This window comes from Tamandua tetradactyla, chromosome 6, assembly GCF_023851605.1.
Source record: "Tamandua tetradactyla isolate mTamTet1 chromosome 6, mTamTet1.pri, whole genome shotgun sequence".
NCBI classification, from domain to species: domain Eukaryota; kingdom Metazoa; phylum Chordata; class Mammalia; order Pilosa; family Myrmecophagidae; genus Tamandua; species Tamandua tetradactyla.
The window spans coordinates 108,920,908-108,943,784 of record NC_135332.1 but is presented as its reverse complement, the minus strand read 5'-3'; the positions used below and the strand labels follow the sequence as shown (position 1 = coordinate 108,943,784).

General features: G+C 39.2%; 1 long non-coding RNA gene across 1 annotated transcript in view; it reads right to left on the bottom strand.

The window, feature by feature from the left end:
• Positions 1 to 12,681: 12,681 nt before the first annotated feature.
• The window catches only part of LOC143686269 (uncharacterized), a 33,805-nt gene continuing 23,609 nt past the window's right edge, over positions 12,682 to 22,877 (bottom strand). Inside the window, exon 3 of the long non-coding RNA XR_013176997.1 lies at positions 12,682 to 13,242. This is a non-coding gene — a long non-coding RNA (uncharacterized LOC143686269). The remainder of the gene's footprint in view (positions 13,243 to 22,877) is intronic.

The window sequence follows — 22,877 nt, the reverse complement described above, 5'->3', positions numbered from 1 at the left end:
AACTTTATTTCAGCCAAACTGTTACCGTTTCCCTACAGTTCTATCCTTTCCAGCTTCTGAGCTTTTATTTGAAAATTCTCACCTTAGCACATTCTTGTAAATGTCCTATCCATCCTTTGAAGCCTATTTAAAATGCCACCTAACCCAGGAGACCTTTGGGAACCCCTAGTAGGATGAACACTTTCACCTTCTTTGGTTGCACATAGCACTCTTTAGCTTGGCGTACTTTTCGTATCGTCATTTGCACACCTGCATGCTATTAGCTCTGGATGAAAAGCTCCTTGGGGATTAGGAATTATGTTGTCTTCATCTTCGTATCCATCCACATCCAGCTCTATGTCTTACACATAATAGACAACTCCTAAAATGCTGGTGAAATGGAACTAAGCTAGGCAAGCCACTTCTTGTCTTATAGTCACAGAGTAAGTGCTCATCCACAGTTGTGAAGGGTTCTGGATCCTTGAGTGATAGCTGCTTTTCAGCAGATCACATTTGTGTTAAACTGTTGAATGTATGCTTTTGATGAGCAGGCCTGGCTGTGTTGCTGAGTTCACATTGCCATGACAACCTTAACTTTTGGCACTTTCTGAATCTAGTGTCCTACTTAATTTCCCATGTTTGGCTCTGAAAGACCTTATTGTTTTGTCCCTTTTGCTTGCCTGTTGTGAGTCTTTGAACTGAAAGTCATTTATGAACTTATCTTATTTGCCCTATTAGGTCATAAATTTCTTAAGATTAGGGATCCTAGTCTTATTATCCTTACTATCTCTGGCAGCATCCACATGTGCCCTGCACATTTTAGGCAGTCACATGAATACACATTTTAGGTGGATTGAGATATCATTGGATAATCCATTTTAATACATTTTCAAGACCACATGGTAGAACTGTTAAATGCAGGTCCAGTTAAAGGTATTGTTTTGGCAAGATGCCAGATAATAATACTTCTTCTACAAAAGGATGAAATGAGAAGGAAGCATAGAGGTTACACTGTAAATTATAATTTAGTCACGAGCAGAATTCCAGTAACGTATAAAATAGTTTAGTGTTATCTACAGAGAATCCAAGTTTAAAAATTCATTTAAGAATTTTTGGCCAGGCATTGTGCTCTTGCTGGGTCTATCAGCCCCAGGTCGGACCTCAAAGGGATCTAAGTGGAGAATTCCTTATAATTAGAGAAGTTACCTTCTGGCCAGCTATGGCCTAGTGTATTAGTTAGGGTTCTCTAGAGAAACAGAATCAACAGGGAACACTAGCAAATATAAAATTTATAAAAGTGTCTCACGTGACCGCGGGAATGTAGAGTCCAAAATCCACAGGGCAGACTGTGAAGCTGACAATTCCGATGGAGGGTCTGGATGAACTCCACAGGAGAGGCTCACCAGCTGAAACAGGAAGAGTCTCTCTCTTCTGAATCCTCCTTAAAAGGCTTCCAGTGATCAGATTAAGCATTACTTATTGCAGAAGACACTCCCCTTTGGCTGATTACAAATGTAATCAGCTGTGGATGTAGCTGACATGATCATGATTTAATTCTATGAAATGTCCTCATCGCAACAGACAGGCCAGCACTTGCCTAACTAGACAAGCAGGTACCACCACTTGGTCAAGTTGACACATGAACCTAACCATGACACCTAGTAAGTGGATAGGGTCTCAGGGAAGACTGAATTTGACTCAATTGTGAAGTTGGAATTCCTGTGTTAAACCAAGAGTTAAAATCTGAAACAGATATTGTATTCAGTATTCGTTTGAACTTTCCACAGCAGTTTTTCTCAGTGTTGACTGGTGTCATAGTCAGGTTCATGTGTCGACTTGGCCAGGTGGTGGTGCCTGGTTGTCTGGTAGGGCAAGTGCTGGCCTGTCGTTTCTATGAGGACATTTCATGGACTTACATCATGACCGCACTGGCAGCATCCACAGCTGACTGCATTTGTAATCAGCTAAGGGCAGTGTCTTCTGCAATAAGTGATGCTTAATCTAATCACTAGAAGGCTTTTAAGGAGGACTGAGCAAAGAAAATCACTCCTCCAGCTTCAGCCAGCCAACCTCTCCTGAAAGTTCATTGAGGACCTTCATCGGAGTTGCCAGCTTATGGCCTGCCTTACAGATCTTGGACTCTTAAATTCCCACGGTTGCCCAGCCAGCCTCTCCTGAGAGTTTGTTGAGGATCTTCATCAGAACTGCCAGCTTGTGGCCCGCCCTACAGACCTTGGACTCTACATCCCTGTGGTTATGTGAGACACTTTTATAAATTTTGTATTTACAGATATCTCCTGCTGATTCTGTTTCTCTAGAGAACACTAGCTAATACAACTGGTATTAGACACCTTGGTGGAGGTTTTAAAAAATAGAGTTGGCAGAACCCGCTTCATTCACAGTTTCAGGTGAACAGATCTGGGTTAGGGCCTGGGAATCTATGTTTGTAAAGGGCCTTGGGTGATTGTGGTGCTTCACAGTATCAAATATGGCTTATGTGTTGTTCATTAGGTCTACTGCTCCTAAATTGACAATGTGGCTTGTTATTGATAACACTGTAGGCAGCATTTCCCAATATCCATGTTCTTAAGACATGCCCTGAGGTAGCACACCAAAACTAGTTTCATAGTCTTTGGAAACAATCTTTAGCACATTGTCTTTTTGGAGGTCCATGGTGGATATTTGCATGTTAAAAGCATAAGAACAAAGTTTGAGGACTCATACTTCCTGATTTTAAAACTTATACAAAGCTACAGTAATCAAAACAGCATGGTAGGCACAAGGACAGACATATAGACTGACAGAATCAAATTGAGAGATCAGAAATAAACCCTCACATATATAGCCAATTGCTTTTCTAAAAATACTTTTTATTGAGAAATATCTATACACATATAGTCCGACCATATTATACAATCATTGGCTCACAATATTACCACATAGTTGGGTATTTTTCACCATGATCATTTTTAGAACATTTGCATCACTCCAGAAGAAGAAATAAAAAGAAAAAAAGAACTCATACATCCATATCGCTTACCCCTCCCTCTTATTGACCCACAGTATCTCAATCTACCCAATTTTTACCCTTTATTCCTCCCTACTATTTGTTTATTCTTTTTATCCTTATTATTGTTATTTTTTTGTACCCACCTGTCCATACCCTGTGTATTAGTTAGGGTTCTCTAGAGAAACAGACTCAACAGGAAATATTCATAAATGTAAAATTTATAAAAATGTCTCACGTAAAACTGTGGGAATGTAGAGTCCAAAATCTGTAGGGCAGGCTATGAAGCTGATGATTCTGATGGAGGCTCTGGATGAATTCCACAGGAGAGGCTCTCCAGCCGAAGCAGGAAGAGAGCCTGTCTCTTCCAAATCCTTCTTAAAAGGCTTCCAGTGATTAGATTAAGCATCACTCATAAAGAAGACACTCCCTTTGGCTGATTAAAAATGGAATCAGCTGTGGATGTAGCTGATGTGATCATGATTTAATTCTATGAAATGTCCTCATAGCAAAAGACAGGCCAGCACTTGCCCAACCAGACAAACAGGTATCACCACCTGGCCAAGTTGTCACATGAACCTGACCATGACAGTCCACCCCTTATCAACTTGGCAGCTATACTTATCACCTTAAACTATACCTAATTTCTAAATAGAAAACAATAAAAGACACCTTTTTTCCTCACCTAACAATACTCAACTGTCCTGCATATAACCAGAAACACATTAAATCTCTCCAGAATAGGGTGCAAGTCCTTTGGTAATATTCTTAAACTTGATATCTTACAACTTAAATAGTATAACATGAACAAAACAGCATTACAGCCCTCATTTCTGTAACTGATCATGTGGTTGTAGTTCCTGTTTATCACTACCTTCTTCTATTACCCCTTCCATGTCCCCTTTACCCGCAGCAAGGACTTAAGTTGGCTGTGATTCTTTGCCTGGTGGAGTGACCCAAACATTCATTCTTGAAGTTTCAAAGCCATTGGTAGCCCTGCCTGGATTGGGTTGTTGCAGTTTTCCATTGATTTTAATCACAGGGCATGGTAGTACTAAGAGACATCCTAAGGGATCTCCTATATTCCAGGAAAACTCTTTTTTACCTCCATTGTGTAGTTGCAGTTGTATTTCCCCCTGATATTCAGGGTGAATCACCCCAGCCAGTAATGTAATCCCCTTCTTGTCTTGTTAATCCAAGTGCATGAGTAGCCCAAAGTGTCCAGTTCAATTGAATCACTGTTGTTTCTCCTGGTGGAAACACTTTCCCTTTTGGAACTAGAACCTGTAGACCAACAGAGCTCAGGGTTGCAGGGACAGGAAGCAAAAATTTTCCTAGTGGATCACTAGGGGTAATAGTGAGTGGTGCCACTCCCATTTCCACACCTTGGTTCCTGGACCCATGGATCCTGGCTATGGGAGAAATAGCATCATACAGTGGACACTAATTCAGAACATACACAGCTTCCTGGAGAACATTACCCCAGCCCTTCAAGGTATTGCAACCTAGTTGGCACCGTGATTGAGTTTTCAAAAGGCCATTCCACCGTTCTATCAATCCAGCTGCTTCTGGATGATGGGGAACATGGTAAGACCAGAAAATTCCATGGGCATGTGCCCATTCCCACACTTCATTTGCTGTGAAGTGTACTCCCTGGTCAGAAGCTTCCATGGGCATGTGCCCATTCCCATACTTCATTTGCTGTGAAGTGTACTCCCTGGTCAGATTGCTTCCCTGGTCAGAAGCAATGTTGTGTGGAATACCATGACGATGGATAAGGCATTCTGTAAGCCCACGGAAGGTAGTTTTGGCAGAGGTATTTCATACAGGGAAAGCAAACCCATATCCAGATTATGTGTCTATTCCAGTTAGAACAAATCGCTGCCCCTTCCATAAAGGAAGTGGTCCGATGTAATCAACCTGCCACTATGTAGTCGGCTGGTCACCTCGGGGAATGGTGCTATATTAGGGGCTGAGTGTGGGTCTTTGTTGCTGGCAGTTTGGGCAGTCAACAGTGGCTGTAGCCAGGTCAGCTTTGGTGAGTGGAAGTCCATGTTGCTAGCCCATGTATAAACCACCATCCCTACCACCACGACCACTTTGTTCATGAGTCTGTTGGGAAATGACAGGAGTTGCTAGGGAAAGAGGCTGACTGGTATCCACAGAATGGGTTATCTTATCCACTTGATTATTAAAACATTCCTCTGCTAAAGTCACCCTCTGGTGTGCATTCACATGGGACACAAATAACTTCATGTTTTTAGCCCACTCAGAAAGGTCTATCCACATACCTCTTCCCCAGGCCTCTTTGTCACCAATTTTCCAATTATGTTCTTTCCAAGTCCCTGACCATCCAGCCAAACCATTAGCAACAGTCCATGAGTCAGTATACAAACGCACCTCTGGCTAGGTTTCCTTCTAAGCAAAATGAACAACCAGGTGCACTGCTCAAAGTTCTGCCCACTGGGAGGATTTCCTCTCACCACTGTCCTTCAAGGAAACCCCAGAAGGTGGTTGTAGTGCTGCAGCTGTCTACTTTCGGGTGGTACCTGCATATCATGCTGAAACATCTGTAAACCAGGCCTGAGTTTTCTCTTCCTCAGTCAATTTACTGTAACGAACTCCCCAAGAATCCACAGCTCTGGTCTAGGAAAGCGAAGATAATGTGGCAGAAGTAGAGACCATGGGCTTTGGGACACTCCCTCATGTAACTTGCTTGTGCCTTCACGACCTGCTCTGGCCCTATATCATATATGCCATTTCCATTTTACAATAGAGTGTTGCTGCACACACCCAACTTTATGGCTTGATGGGCAAGACAACACCCAGCTCAGGTCTCACAGGCAACTCAGGTCTCATGGTAACTTGACGGCCCATGGTTAAGCCTTCAGTCTCTACTAAGGCCCAGTAGCACACCAAAAGCTGTTTCTCAAAAGGAGAGTAGTTATCTGTAGCAGATGGTAAGGCTTTGCTCCAAAATCCTACGGGTCTGTATTGTGATTCTCTTATAGGGGCCTGCCAAAGGCTCCAGACAGCATCTCTATTTGCCACTGACACTTCCAGCACCATTGGATCTGCTGGATCATACGGCCCAAGTGGCAGAGCAGCTTGTGCAGCAGCCTGAAATTGTCGCAGAGCCTCCTCTTGTTCAGGTCCCTACTCAAAATTAGCAGCTTTTCTGGCCACTTGATAAATGGGCCGGAGTAGCACACCCAAATGAGGAATATGTTGTCACCCAAATCCAAAGAGACCAACTAGTCATTGTGCCTCTTTTTTGGTCATAGGAGGGGCCAGATGCAGCAACTTATCCTTCATGTTAGAAGGGATATCTCGACATGTCCCACACCACTGGACACCTAGAAATTTCACTGAGGTGGAAGTCCTCTGTATTTTTGTTGGATATATCTCCCATCCTCTGACGTGCAAATGCCTTACCAGTAAGTCTAGAGTAATTTCTACTTCTTGCTTACTAGGTCCAATCAACATGATATCATCAATATAATGGACCAGTGTGATGTCTTGTGGGAGCTAGAAACAACCAAGGTCCCTGCAGACAAGATTATGACATAGGGCTGGAGAGTTGAAATATCCCTGAGGTAGGACAGTGAAAGTATATTGCTGACCTTGCCAGCTGAAAGCAAACTGTTTCTGGTGATCCTTACTAACAGCTATTGAGAAAAAAGCATTTGCCAGATCAATAGCTGCATACCAGGTATGAGAGGAAGTATTGCTTTGCTCAAGCAATGATACCACATATAGAACAGCAGCTGCAATTGGAATTACCACCTGTTTGAGCTTACAATAATCCACTGTCATCCTCTAAGACCCATCTGTTTTCTGCACAGGCCAAATAGGAGAGTTGAATGGGGATGTGGTGGGAATCACCACCCCTGCATCCTTCAAATCCTTGAGTGGCAGTAATCTCTGCAACCCCTCCAGGAATCTGGCAATGCTTCTGATTTACTATTTTGAAAGGTAGGGGCAGTTTTAGTGGCTTCCACTTGGCCTTTCCTACCATAATAGCCCTCACTGCATGAGTTAGAGAGCCACTGTGGGGATTCTGCCAGTTGTTCAGTATACCTATTTCAACTATGTATTCTGGAACTGGGGAAATAAGTACAGAATGGGTCCAGGGTGGCCCTGGACCCACTGTGAGATGGACTTGAGCTGACCTCCATAAGCTCCCCTCTGATTGGTGGGCCAGAGTGACATTTTGGGTCCCCTGGAATTAATGTCCCTTCTGAACCAGCATCTAATAATCCCCCAAATATCTGATATTTCCTTTTCCCCAGTGCACAGTTACCCTAGTAAAAGGCCGTCAGTCTTCTTGGGGAAGGCTTGGAGTAAGATTAACAGTATAGATTTGTGGCAGTGTAGCAGGATTCTCTCTCAAAGGGAGCTGGCCTCCCCTTCATTTAAGGGGCTCTAGGTCTGTAAACTGTCTCAAGTCTGGAAATTGATTAAGGAACCGTGACTCTGTGTTTTTGTAATTCAAGTAAGACTTCTGTTCATTTGACCTAGAACTCTTTTGTTTATACAGCTCAAACAAGAATTTAGTAGACTACCCATCTATTGTATTTGTAGGTACCCCAGGATTTACTAGCCAATGCCACAAATCTCTGTGAGTCAGATTATTTTGACTCCTGCTTTGAGTTTGCTGTCCATTGTAATAGCCACGTCCACCCTGTCTTTGGCCATTAAGTGCTGCCACCTGGCTTCTGCCAACTCAGGATTCAGTCACCCCCATTGTGCTTAAGGATTCCAGCTCAGTGACAGCCATATCTACAGTAATATCTGACATACAGATAAGTGCAACTACAGAGCTCTTCAGGGATGATGGCACTAGTCTCACAAACTTATTTCTCACTGTTCTAGTAAAAAATGCATCCTCTGGACATTCCTGGGGTGTAAGAGCAGGTTTTGCATGATAAATCCACTCTAACATCCCAATCTCTCTAAGCCTCTGGATCCCCTCACCTACATTATACCAGGGCAGTTCTGGCATTTCAACCTCAGGTAAAGTTGGCCACCTTTTGATCCATGTTTCAGCCAACCATCCAAACAAATTTAATGCCTTTTCTAACCCCTCAAGCTATAACACTGAATGCAGAATCTCTGTTTAGTGGGCCCATATCAATAAATTCAGCCTGATCCAGCCTTATATTTCTCCCACCATTATTCTGCACCCTTAAAATCCATTGCCACACATATTCCCGATTTCTGTCTATATGCACCGGAAAACTCACACAATTCTTTTGGAGCATAATGTACCTCCTCATGTGTGATACTTTGTACCTCACTTTTAGGGGCCTGATGGGACTTTAGTCTAGTAATAGGTCTAGAAGAAATGAGGGTTGGTGGGGGTGGGTCATGAAAAGAATTAGAAATAGCCTCCAAGCCATTTGCTTCAGGGCATTCATTTGCATTTTCGTCTGGTGAAACAGGATTAATCACTCTAGGGCTAATTCCTTCAGGTGGGGGTTGGGTGGCCAACTCCTCAAAGCAGACTGGAAGTGGGACAGCTATGTCCTTAGGGCAGACTATCACAGGGTTATCTAGAGAAGACTCAGCAAGACCTAGGGTTTCAACCTCTCCACTGATATCATTATCAATCCATATGTTGTCATTCCATTTTTCAGGGTCCCACTCCTTTCTAATCTATACCCTCACTTTAACAGCAGACACCAAGCAAGATTGAGATTTCAGTTTATGTTGTAAAGTTGCTACTCTAACAATAAGATTCTGAGTCTAATTTTTGGAGATCTCAAGTCTACGGCTACAGGAAATAAGATTTTCCCTCAGGATACTCACAGAAATGTCTGTATCTGTCAGATGGCACTTAAGCTTCTCAGGTGAAGCCTTAAGCCCATCCCTTTCACTCATTAATGTATACAGTGTATCTAACAACAACCAGCCAACTTCTCTATATTTCCTATTTCCACAAACTCTGTAAAAGTGTCAAAAACATTATCCCCCAGAGTCTGACTTCGTACAAGGGAAGCATTAGAAGAATTGAATGGTGATATTTTGACTATTTCTTTTGTCAACTCACTCCATGGATTGGCAATGTCATTCTGATCATGGGAATCAGAGTCCTTAGTGCCTTTGAGTCTAGTCAAAGTAGAAAACCATTCATAAAAACCCATTTTTAAGATTCTGTTTCTTAAGAACCACTCCTGGTACCAAGTTGTATTAGTTAAGGTTCTCTAGAGAAATAGAATCAACAGGAAATATTCATAAATATAAAATTTATAAAAGTGCCACATATAACCATGGGAACATAGAGTCCAAAAATTTGTAGGGCAGTCTGTGAAGCTGATGATTCTGATGGAGGGTCCGGATGAATGCCAAAAGAGAGGCTTTTCGGCCGAAGCAGGAAAAGAACGTGTCTCTTCTGAATTCTCCTTAAAAGGCTTCCAATGATTAGATTAAGCATTACTCATTAAAGAAGACACTCCCCTTGGCTGATTACAAATGGAATCAGCTGTAGATGTAGCTGATGTGATCATGATTTAACTCTATGAAATGTCCTCATGGCAAAAGACAGGCCAGCACTTGCCAACCAGACAAACAGGTACCACCACCTGGCCAAGTTGACACATGAACCTGATGGTGACACCCTGGATAAAAGGAGCATCAGACACAAGGTTTTCACAATCACACAGTCACTGTATACAGGTATACAGTCTTCTTCAAGAACCAAGGCTACTGGAACACAGTTCAGCAGTTTCAGGTACTTCCCTCTAGCCACTCCAATACACTATAAACTAAAAAGGGATATGTATATAATGTATAAGAATAACTTCCAGGGTAACCTCTCAACTCTGTTTGAAATCTTTCAGCCACTGAGACTAGCCAATTGATTTTTTTTTTTTTTTTTGGATTTTAAAAAGGGCATCTATTACATTACAAATTTATAGTTCTAAGGTCATTAAACATCCAAATTAAGGCACCAACAAGAGATTACCTTCACTCAAAAAATGCTGATGCCATCTGGAACACCTCTGTCAGCTGGGAAGGCTTATGGCTGGCATCTGCTGATTCTCATTCCTGGTTTTGTTGCTTCTAGTTTCTGATACCAGTGGTTTCCTCTCTAAGTAACTGTGAGCATTCACTTAGCTGCTCCAGTACAAAACTCTAGGCTTCAACTCTTAGCTCAGCATCTGCCAGGGCCAGAAATTTCTTCTCTTCAGGTTCTTGGACAATTGATTTTTGACAAGTGTGTCAAGTCCACTCAATGGGAAAAGAATAGTCTCTTTAGCAAATGGTTCTGGGTATCTAGACATTCATATGCAAAACAATGTAGGTGGACCCTGACCTCACATCATATACAAAAATCAACTCAGAATGGATCAAAGACCTAAATATAAGCCCAAGCCATCAAACCCTAGAAGGAAACATAGGGTAGCATCTTCAGGACGTTCTGTTAAGAATGGTTTCTTAAACTTTACACCAAAAGCTCAAGCAACTTATGGAATGGAAAAAATATTTGAAAACCACATAGCTGGTAAGGGTTTAATAGGCAAAATGTATAAAGAAATCCTACACATGAAAAAACAAACCACTCAATTAAAAATGAGCAAAAGACTTGAAAAGCCATTTCTTCAAAGAAGATATATAAATGGCCAATAAGCGCATGAAAAGATGCTCAACATTATTAGTCACCAGGGAAATACAAATCAAAATCACAATAAGACAATTTCACACCCACTAGAAGGCTAATATTTAAAAATGGAAAATAACAAGTATGGAGAAGATATAGAGAAAGAAACATTCATTGTTGATGTTGGATGTAAAATGGTACAGCCTCTGTGGAAAACAGTTTTGGCAATTCCTTAGGAAGTTAAATATAGAGTTATCATATGACCCAGCAATCAAGCTTCTATATGTATGTATCCAAAAGAATTGAAAGCTGGGACTTGAACAGATATTTGCACATTGATGTGAAGAAAGTAATTCACAATTGCTAAAAGATGGAAGCAGCCCAAAAGTCCATCAATAGGTGAATGGATAAACAAAATGTGATCTATACATACAATGGAATATTATTCAGCCATAAGAAGGAATGAAATTCTGATATATGTGACAACATGAGTGTACCTGGGAGACATCATATTGAGAAAAATAAGCCAGATACAAAAGGACAAATAGTCCTCAAAAAGCTGAATATAGAATTGCCATACGACCCAGCAATACCATTGCTAGGTATCTACTCAAAGGACTTAAGGGCAAAGACACAAACGGACATTTGCACACCAATGTTTATAGCAGCGTTATTTACAATTGCAAAGAGATGGAAACAGCCAAAATCTCCATCAACAGAAGAGTGGCTAAACAAACTGTGGTATATACATACGATGGAATATTATGCAGCTTTAAGACAAGATAAACTTGTGAACCATGTAATAACATGGATGGACCTAGAGAATATTATGCTGAGTGAATCCAGCCAAAAACTAAAGGACAAATACTGTATGGTCCCACTGTTGTGAACGGACATTCGAGAATAAACTTGAAATATGTCATTGGTAACAGAGTTCAGCAGGAGTTAGAAACAGGGTAAGACAATGGGTAATTGAAGCTGAAGGGATACAGATTGTGCAACAGGACTAGATACAAAAACTCAAAAATGGACAGCACAATAATACCTAATTGTAAAGTAATCATGTTAAAATACTGAATGAAGCTGCATCTGAGCTATAGGGTTTTTTTTTTGTTTTTGTTTGCTTGTTGGTTTGTTTGTTGTTGTTGTTTTTTACTATTACTACTACTTTTATTTCTTTTCTTTATATTAACATTTTATATCTTTTTTTGTTGTGTTGCTAGTTCCTCTAAACTGATGCAAATGTACTAAGAAACACTGATCATGCATCTATGTGATGATGTTAAGAATTACTGAGTACATATGTAGAATGGTATGATTTCTAAATGTTGTGTTAATTTCTTTTTTTTCTTTCCGTTAATAAAAAAAAATAAATAAAAAAAAAAAAAAAGGACAAATAGTGTATGGTTGCACTGATATGAAATAATAAGAATAGGCAAATTCATAGAGTCAACAACTAGAGTACCGGTTATCGGGAGCTGGGTGGGAGTAGAGAATGGGGAATTAATGTTTAATTAGTACAGAATTTCTGTTTGGAGTGATAAAAAGGTTTTGGTAACGGATGGTGGTATGGCAGCACAACACTGTCAATGTAATTAACATCGCTGAATTATATATTTGAATGTGATTAAAAGGAGAAATTTTAGATTGCATATATGTTACTAGAATAAAAATTAAAACAAAAACATAGAACTGTACAACACAAACAATGAACTCAATGTACACTATGGATTATAGTTAAAATATAACTATAAAAATATTGTTTCACTGATTGTAACAAATGTACCATGCTAATAAAAATTGCTAATAATAGGAAAAACTGCATATGTGTGAGTGGTATATAGGAACTCTGTATTTTTTGATGATTTTTTCTCTAGATCTACCACACCTCTGGTATACAAACAAAGCTTGAGAAATCATAGATTACAAGAGTCTACTTAACACTGTTTATCCCATATTCTCCAAACTTATTTGGCCATTGAACTACTTATTCCATGACATTAACTGAATATTCTGTGCAATGGGCACCTATGAGGAGACAGTGATCCAGAAAATAGAGGTCATGATGAGAGTGGACTTAATTAAGAGGTACCCATACATGAGTAGGAAATCTGTAATTATCACAAACATATGTAGGACCCATCAATTCACAGGAAAACCAAAGATGACAGTATTCTCTAGCCTAGATAGTCCATCAAAAGTGTGGGTTTTTAAGAATCTGAGAATCATACAATTTCAATCCAGATGGTCCTCCGTGTATTGATTATGGATGGGAGAAACGGCGTCCATTGAGGGCCTATTGCTTACCAGATACTCTGCATTCTTTTGTCATACTTTCACTTCACAGCAACTCCAGGGATTAATACTGCCATTTTAAGGATGAAAATGCTGAGACAAAGAAGTTAAAGGACTTGACTGAAATCAAACACTTATCAGTTCCACATCTATTGTCAGTACATGGGCAGGAGCTCATTTAATACTCACACAAACCCTGCAGGGTAGGAATTTAGGGGAGTGAACTGACTCAAAGTCCCTCAGCTCATATGTGATGAATCTAAGACTCTCTTTCTCCTCAGACAAGTCCTCCCGATTGGAACATGTGAACTTTTCTAACTCCCGGCACATTCCTCATTCTTCTCTTCTCAGGATGCAGCTAAAAAGCAACATATTGACACAGTATGGAATAGTGGATTAGTACAGAGGCAAAGCGTATGATTGAGAAAAAGAAATCTGGTTCCTAATAGGAGTGAATGCCACTACGAAGAAGGAGCAGAGAACTAAGAACTTTGATGGAGATACTAGAAACCGAGTCTTGCTCAGAAAAAAAGACAGAGAACTGTAATATGACATTTATAATATACACTAAGGCAGGAGATTCAACTGGCTGTATTTTAACTAAAGTCTTTCCATACATTAAAAATAATGGTAGATAATCCATTGCCTTTTTTTGAAGGTTTATCTTTCTGATTCATAGTATCTCAAATGTAGTTGTTTTTTAGAGTCATATAAGCAATTTGCTGTAAAACAATCTAAGTTTGAACAAAATGATTTAAGACCATGCAGAGAGGTGACTGGAAGCACGATGGTAGACAGCTGGCTGTGTCGGCAATTCTGTGCAACAGCAGTGTTGAGTCAAGCGATTAGATTCAGGAAATACCACAAGCCAACAAGAAGGCTAAAATACAAAGTTCAAAAAGGTCTATGCAGTCCCACAAATCCTAAAACATTTTTTTGAGGAAATCAATGAATTCATCATAAAAAAGCTGTTTTTTCAGCCATGTTTGTTCTGGCCAAATCCCTAATTTCCCAGAAATTGTTTTTTTGTTATAAGTTTTTCAGAAGAATCATTTGCAGAAAAATGGGCATATGATTTTACGGTAATGCATCTAATGTTTCTTTACCCCCCTAACTCTGTTTCACAACCTATGTTTCTTAACATCACTGCCAAAGGAAAAAAAAGGAGCATAGGTTAGTTAAATTTGCTGTTGTGTTACAAGGACTGATGCTTTTTTTTTTGTTCGTTTTTGAAACTTTTATTCTGGTAACACATATAACCTAAAATTTCCCATTTTGAGGACAGAAACTTTAAGATGCTTCCTTCCCTGACATGGAATGGTTTCATACTCTTGGATAGAGTAAGTTAGGGTTTCTCCTTAAATTTGTCCTATATTATGAGAGTACAATCACTTTTGAAAGATGGAACAATTAGGCACCTCTGTAAAGCTAAGAGAATTCAGTATGTGCCTTCATTGCTTTCAGGACAAGAGAGTAAAAACCAATGAATCTCATGGATCAGGTTCTCAGGTAAGCAGGCAGCAGTTAGAGACTAAATAAAATCTGTCCCTGTGCTATGGGGATTTTCTTTGTGTCAGATTTTTCTATTTGTAAAATGAGGTCACACCATTATTCCAACATTAAGGTTTCCTGTTTGTGTGGTACAGTCTTATGGTTTTTAAGAAAACATATACAACCTAAATTTTTCCTTTTTAAGCACATTCAAATATATAATTCAGTGGTGTTAATTTAACAGTTTAACAATATTAAATCCATTACCAAAACTTCTTCATAATCCCAAAGAGAAACTCTGTATCACTAAGCAATATCTCCCCCCATTCTCTAGTCCATAGCCCCTGGTAACCTTTAATCTACTTTCTGTGTCTGAATTTGTTTACTCTAGATATTTCATATAAGTGGAACCATACAGTATCTGTCCTTTGTGTCTGATCTGGCTTGTTTAATGGAACATAATTTTTTTTTTTTTTTATGCATGGACAGGTACCGGGAATCGAACCCGGCTCTCAGGCATGGCAGGTGAGAACTCCGCTTGCTGAGCCACTGTGGCCCGCCCCTCACCTCAGATTTTCAATCCATGTTTTCGACCATTTGTTGAGGTAAGGATCTGCTAGGATGTAGCAGTTAATCACAAGTTTCATCATCAGTAACTATCTATCAAAATCAATTATATACATTGCCAATAAACTCATACTTGCTACTTGAATTATAAATACAATAATAAATTACTGTTATAATTTTCCAAACATTGCTACTAGTGTTACAGGAGGACTGGGCTTTAGCATTATGAAGACTGGGATGTTCATTCCTGGGTGATTTTCTAATACCTTCTGTGTTGATACACGGTGGTATTCAAAGCTCAATAACATGAGTGGACTTGATGTGCCAGTCTGGGCTATGTTATTGTTGCTTCTTTCCCTTATAATGTATATAATTTTTATTTCAATAGGTTTCATTCAGCTTCACCTCCTTATAGTCTTTCTTCATGGAATATATATTTTCCTGCTTACTGTTTTGATTAGACAAACGTATTAGTTATCTATTGCTGTGTTACAGATTACTACAAGCTGAGAGGCTAAAAATACCTCCCATTTATTAGTTTACAGTTCTGTAGGTCAGAAGCCCAGCATGGTGTGGCTAGGTTCTCTGTTCAGGCTGAACCCAAAGCAGGAATCAAAGTGTCAACTGGGCTGAGTTATTGGTTGGAGGCTCTGGAGAAAAACTCACTTTCAAACTCCTTGATGTTGGAAGAATTCAATTATTTACAGTTATAAGACTAAGATTCCAGTTTCCTTACTGGTTGCCACCCAGGGTCTGCTCTCTGCTTCCACGTGCTGTTCGAATTCCTTGCCATGTGGTTCCCTCCATCGTCAAGCTAGCAACGGTGAGCCAAATCCTTCTCAAGCTCCAAGTCTCTGATTTCCTTTTCTGCCACTATCTGAAGAAAACTCTTTGCTTCTAAAGGGTTTAGGCTATATCATGTAGATAATCTCTTTTTCTTAATGTCAACTATACCGTATAACCTAATATAATCACAGGAGTAAAATCTATCAAATTCACAATATCATGGATTATGCAGAGTGTTTATGGAGAAGGAAGGGGAGCAGGAAATCTTCGGGGCCATCTTAGAATCCTGCCCACCCTCATCCTTCCCCTCTCTAGAGCTCTGTAATGAATTAGATCTGTGAACTTTCTCCAGAGGACCATGGGCAGCCTAAATTCCCTTTTGTCCCTGTCTGCTTTTAGGCACATTTCATCCTTTTCTTATTGTCAAACCTCCCTGAAGGCAGTATATCATGGCACAATTCTCCAGACATTCCCAAATGTTCACTGCGCTCCATCACACCGGTCCTCTGAAGCTCCAGCTGCTCAAAGTTAGATCCTCTGGGATCACTGGACTGTAAACAAATCCATGCTGTCAGATGCAGGGGAGCACCCTGCTGATTTTCTCCAGAGAAAAATATCATGATATGTTACAATTATGAAAGACGAAACAAAATAACAACAAGTTAAAAGCATCACAACTCCCCAAACTGCAGGGCCTGTAGTCACTTGACTGAATTACTTAAAAACGTAAGAGCTGATGGTCCCCAAATTTCTACCAAGAGACCAGAAATTAAATTTTTTGCAGTCTGCCATCTGGGCCGCAAATTAAAGAAAAGAAATGCATCTAATTCTCCGTTCCAGTTTTGTTAGGAGATGGAAGGAAGAAAGAAAGAAAGAGAAAAGGTCTTTTGCTGGTAGAACCTGAGAAACGGTAAGGTGTCTTGTTCTAAATATTACACTTATTCCTTTGTCACAGAGCCTTGGTGATTTGGTGTTGAGTAATATATAAAATATAGGTCCAAAAGTCTTTAAGATAGATAGATAGATTATGGATAGATGGATAGATAAATAGATAGCGATAGATGGATTAATAGATGGATATAGAGGTAGAATGACACAGCAAATATGGCAAAATATTAAAAGTTGTTTGATCTGGTTATCTGGGTAGGGGATGTGTTGGAGTTCTTTGTGTGGGTTTTGTTTTATTTTTGCATCTGCTCTCTCTGTCAGTACTCCAAGCATCTCCATGTGGCCCTGTTGGCTCTGAAGCAGCTGTTCTTCAAGCGTCTGCATCTGAGGTTTCTCCAAAATGTTTCCCCTTTTAAGGGACTCCAGTAGACTAATCAAGACACATCTTAAATGGGTCGCATCATAGGTCCATCTTATCAAAAGTTCACACCCATAATTGGGCGGATTATTTGTTAATTCAAATATTAAAAATAAACCAGACTTATCTCACTGATGCTTTTTACAAGGCTTCAGTAGTCAGGAAATGTTCTCATAAAACACCTGGACTTCAGTGTAGGTTAGGTTTTCCCCTAAATGACACTAACTCCTACATCCTCTTTAGTGCTCTGCAAGCCTATTCCCAGTACATGGGGCAAGGGCAGCTCTGCAGCTCCTGTTGATAAATAATGGCCAAGTCAGGGCTGCAACCTCATATCCATGGCTGACAAAAGTAAAATGTTAAGGGCATGTATTCAATGCGAGACTATTATGTCTTGACATCTTGCCCTCAACTCTTAAGACTTTCTCTTCAATTCTTCCTGGAGGTCTTATAAAAGACAGTATCTCATCTATTTCCTCCAGTGGGATATTTTACCTGGGTTATTATCACAACTATTTTGCTATGTGCAATGAAATTAGCAGTGATTCCATTTGTTGAAATCATATGTAGACGGCTGTGCTCTCTGCCTTATTACCAAATGAGTACAGTGTGCCCTTCAATAATTCTTTAAACTCTCAAATGCCTTGGAAATAATATGCTGGGATATTACTGAGCTGTGACTGAAGCACCATTTGTGCTAAATATGACAGCACACGAATGATATTCCTCTATAAAAGTTCAAACTACATTAATCTTTTAGGGAGGTTCATTGACTAGGAAGATGGCTTAGATATAAAATAAAGACACCAGGGGCTCACTTAGGGAAGCTTTTCTGGTCAGGGTCTCTAGGAACAAGTGTAACACTTTATGATTAGGATAGACGCGAGAGAATGCTATTCTGAGAGGGTGGGATTGAAATGATAATGCACTGATTTCAACATGAGGAAATGTAGGCTGCCAAGTCTGAGAAATACAAATTAAAGGACAGATATTAAATAGCTGAGATAAATAAGCAAAATTATTGTTTTGGGTATCTGGACAAAAATGTGATGAAAATTGCCAAATTGATGTTTATGGTCCCAGCCTTTATCCATATTGCCAATGGCAAACTTTTTCTTTGCTATCTCTACTATGTCAATAATTTTTATTTATCTTGGGTTTACACAAACCATAAAAAGACTGCATGAATGCCTTCTTTTCTAGGGTTTCTAGATGTGGCCAGTCAGTCAGTATTGGAAATAACAAATATCAAGAGGTGAGAATGGGTAGGAGATTTAATTAGCATTAAGAAAGTTACTTTCAATGCAAGTTATTTGATACCATTAAGTTTTTTGAGACTGGTGGTTTTCTAAAATGTATGGAACATTTAACAAAACAACATTGCTTTTTTTTTTTATTATAGATATAATGTATATTCAATGCACAAAACAAGTAACAGTGTAGAAAAACCCACCTATAATCAAAATGTCTAAAGATAGCTATCACTAACATTTTGGTGTATATCTTACTCCTCTTCTATAAGGAAAAGAGACATGGAATCATTTTATAGATTTTTTTTCACTCAACAACGTAACATATTTCCCCATGTTAATAAATAAGTAGAGCTCAAAATGAAAAGAGCTTATTTAATAACATTTTAGTGTGAAAATTTTTATTATAAATGCAATATACCCTTTTTAGACAGTAAAAGTTGGCAATACAAGAAAGTCTAAAAGAAAGTAAAAATCACTCAGAATACTCTGTTAGCATTTTGTAAGTCTTTCTTTGATATTTCTTTATCATCTGGATTATAAGTGAGTCCTCTCAATTTCTAAAGGGGATGGATTCTACTTTCGAAGAATTCTTGAAATTCAGAGGAACATGGCTTGAAAACCAGTGGATTGAAGGATTGGATACTAGGTAAGATACATTTCAGAATTCCCTGTAAGGTGTGATGAGAATCTATAACAAATTACAGAAGACATTAAAGGGCTATTTGGGAGGTAAAACCAACATGATGGAATGACAGAATGGATAGAAATGGGAAGAGAGAAGTCTATGGTAACTCCTAAATTTTTGACTTGACTCACTGGCTATATAGTGATGATATAATTAAATAAGATAGCATTGCAAAAGGAAGAACAGATTTTCAGAGAAAATGGAAACATTTATCCAGTTTGGAGGTTGTACGCACCCCATAAAAAGGATCATGTTCTTTTAATCCATTCCTTTGGGTACAGACTTATTGTAGGTGGGACTTTTTGATTAGGCTATTTCAATTAAGATGTGACCCATCCCATTCAAGGTGGGTCTTAATCTTCTTACTGGAGTCCTTTATAAGAGGATACTAGATACTCAGAAAACCCAGAGAAGTTTAGAGAAAAGCCCCAGAGAAGCTAAGAGAGGACAAACAAAGAGAAGCTAAGAAAGGACAAACCCAGAGAAGCTGAGAGAGGAAGCAACTGAAGCCAGAAGCTGGCAGCAACAAAATCTGGGAAAGAAAGATCAGCAGACATTGTCATGTGCCTTGTTGACAGAGGAGCTGAAGCTCACAATTAACTGGTCTTTGGAGAAGGTATCTTGTTGATGCCTTAATTTGGACATTTTCATGGACTTAGAATTGTAAGCTCCTAAGATAATAAATTTGTTTTCTTAAATTCCAGTCCATTTCCTGTATATTGAATTTCATCAGCTTTACCAATCCAAACCAATACTGAACATGATGACATGGTGGTTCACATGCTCTATCTTATGGAGATGTTATTAGACAGAGGATATGTGAGTCCTCATCTCAGAAGAAAAGTGGAGCTGTGGATTTACAGTGAGGAGTCATGAGCATGGGCTGAGACTTGATGCCCAGTGAGGGAGTTTTAGAGCAAGAAGAGAACTGAGTAAAATGAACCTATAACAGATAACCTGGGGCAGGGTGGTGGTGATTCAGTTAAGGAGGTTAAAAGAGGGACATAAAGCTAATCAGGTGGGCACAGAATCAAGATAAGAAATCAGAATAAGCACCCTCCCCTCAAAAACATATCAATACCCTCATCCCTGGAATCTATGAACATGTTTTGTAACATGACAGAGGGGATTTAAAGTAGTGATGGAATTAAGGTTGCTATCAATTGACCTTAAGGAGGAGAGATTATCCTGGATTATCCAAATGGGCCCAATGTAATAAGGGTCCTCAAGTGTGGAGGAGGAGGCAGAAAGGAGGATGGAGTGATGCAACATGAAGAGGACTAAGCCCACTATGTTGGTTTTGAAAATGGTGGAAGGGGGCCATCAGCTAATGAAAAACAGACATTCTCTAGAAGCTATAAAAGGCAAGGCAATGGATTCTTTCCTGCAGTTCCCAGAAGGAACACAGCCCTGTGACATCTCCATTTACACCCAGTAGGACCCATTTCAAACTTCTGACCTCCAGACCTATAATATAATAAATTGATCTTTGTTAAAACATCAAGTTTGTGGTACTTTATTACAGCAGCAATAGGAAACTAATACAAGTGGTCAACAGTGATAATACAATGAATAAATGAGAATAAATTATTTAACTTGGGAATTAAGAAGACATTTGTAATAGATTGGTTTCAGTGAAGATGGAGCTAAAGGTCAGATTGAAGGGTTTTAGAGTGAATGGAATGAGATTACTCTTCAAAGAAAATTTGAGATGATGAAAAGGGAAAGGGAGAGGATGCAGAGGCTACTGCAAGGAAGCAAAGACTAAGTCAAGCAGAAATTATGTCATTTGTTTAATTTTTTTTTTTTTAAAACATGGGCAGGCACCGGGAATTGAACCCGGGTCCTCAGGCATGGCAGGCAAGCATTCTTACATGCTGAGCCACCGTGGCCTGCCCATAACATTTGTTCATTTTTAAAAAATGGGTGAGATTTTATATGATTCAGTTTTATGTAATGGAATTTTATCTGAAGGGATCTGTGGAAAAGGGGTTTTCTAAGATTTGAGAGAGGTGGAATTTGACGCAGTAATGTTCAATTGCTCAGGGGAAAGTGGAAGAGAAATACCTAGGTAGAGGGCTAACTTGGAAATTAGAGGACACATACTCTTTCCTCTGATCTAGGTGTATAACGATATAGATACATTTGGAAAGATGTTGGGGAGTTCATGTTCAAGGGTCTCTATTTCCTTGTTGAGGTTTAAGACAAGATTATCCTCTGAGCAAGCTGGAGATGAGGGCAAATTTGACAATTTGTGAGGGTCAAACATCTGCTGTGATCAAAGAAACCCTACTACTCTATCCATCACCCTCATCCGCTTCAGCCAACAAGGGTCTCCTTGCTGTTCCTGGAATATGTCAGGCATAACCTTTCTTTGGGCTTTCGCTCTGATTATTCCCTCTGGCTGGAACACTTTTCCTGTAGATATCTACTTAGCCAATTCTTTCCCTTCCTCCAGGCACTGCTCAGATCTCATCTTCTCCATGAGGATTCTCCAATCAGCTCGTCTAGGACTATAATACACCTTCCCACACCACATCATGATTCTTCTCACCTTACTTTACTTGGTCTTTTTTTTTTTTTTCACCCCATGACACTTATTACCTTCTAACATACTGTACAATTATTTACTTATTGTGTTTCTTGTTTATGTGTTTTTGTCACTAGAATGTAAACTCCTTGAAGACAAAGTGTTTTGTCTCTTTGGTTCCCAAGTACCTAAAACAGCATCTGCCATATAAATAGGGGTTCTTTTTAATTATGTTGAATGTATAAGAAATGAATGAATGAACGAAGGAAGGAATGAAATAGTATAGAATATTGGAGAATGAATTAATTAAATAAATATGCAGATATGTTGCATAGAAGGGTGAGGTAATCAGAGTGGGACTGGGTAAGAATGGAGTGGAAACATTTGAGTGTTACTACAGTGATAGAATCTATATGATTTAGAGAAAAAAATGATCCAAAAATTTCTCTAAGATACTATAGAAAAGTGGTTCCTTGTCTTTTTGCTACTGAATTTTCCTGCCAATTATTTTTTAGTCTTTTTTTTTCAGTAACTTACAGCTTATGAGTAAAGAGAGATTCATAGACCAAGGTTAAAATAGTCTATTACACTCTTAGGTTAAATACATATTGAATACTTGGAGGACCCAATTGACCTATTGATTGGAGAATCAAGACAGAAAGTCCATTTATCTGCCAAGTTCTTATTTTTCTATGTCAGAAAGAATCCCTGCACTATTGATTAGCTGTTTCCGGTACCATCAATCTCAGAGGACTGAATGTTTCTAAATAAGGACTAACGTAGAGGTGGTGACTATCCAATGAGCATTGCATTAATTTTTGCCACAAAATTAAGATTCTCTATTGCATGAGCTTATGGGACAGGGTATTGACTTTGCCATTCGGCTTCATATGTCACAGTGAAGTCATTTAATTTTTTTTCCTCTAAAACATATCTATTTGCCTTTGAGTCTTGCCTGTGGCACTAAGATGGTAAAGAACTTCTCTGCCTAGACTCTTCACTGTCAGCAATACACACTGTGACAGTGCTAATAAGCTACTTGATGATGGGTAAATATTTTGTAATTTTTTTGTGACTTGCATATAGAAAAGCCTACTCAACTTCAATCTGCAAGTTTTGCTCTCTCCCTCCCCACTGAAACCCCCAATACTTGCAATTGGATGCTCAAAAAGCCAATACATCAAGCTCCAAATGCTCAAATCTATCCATGAATGTTATATCCCACATGTCCATCTTGAAAACTCCTTTAGAGGAAGCTCTGATACCTGACACAACTTTTCTTACATTTCCAATCAATAATACCTTCTTCAAAAATAAGAAAATCCTGTTTCCCCCTTAAACTTCCATTCCCCCAAGATTTTCTCTACCACAATAA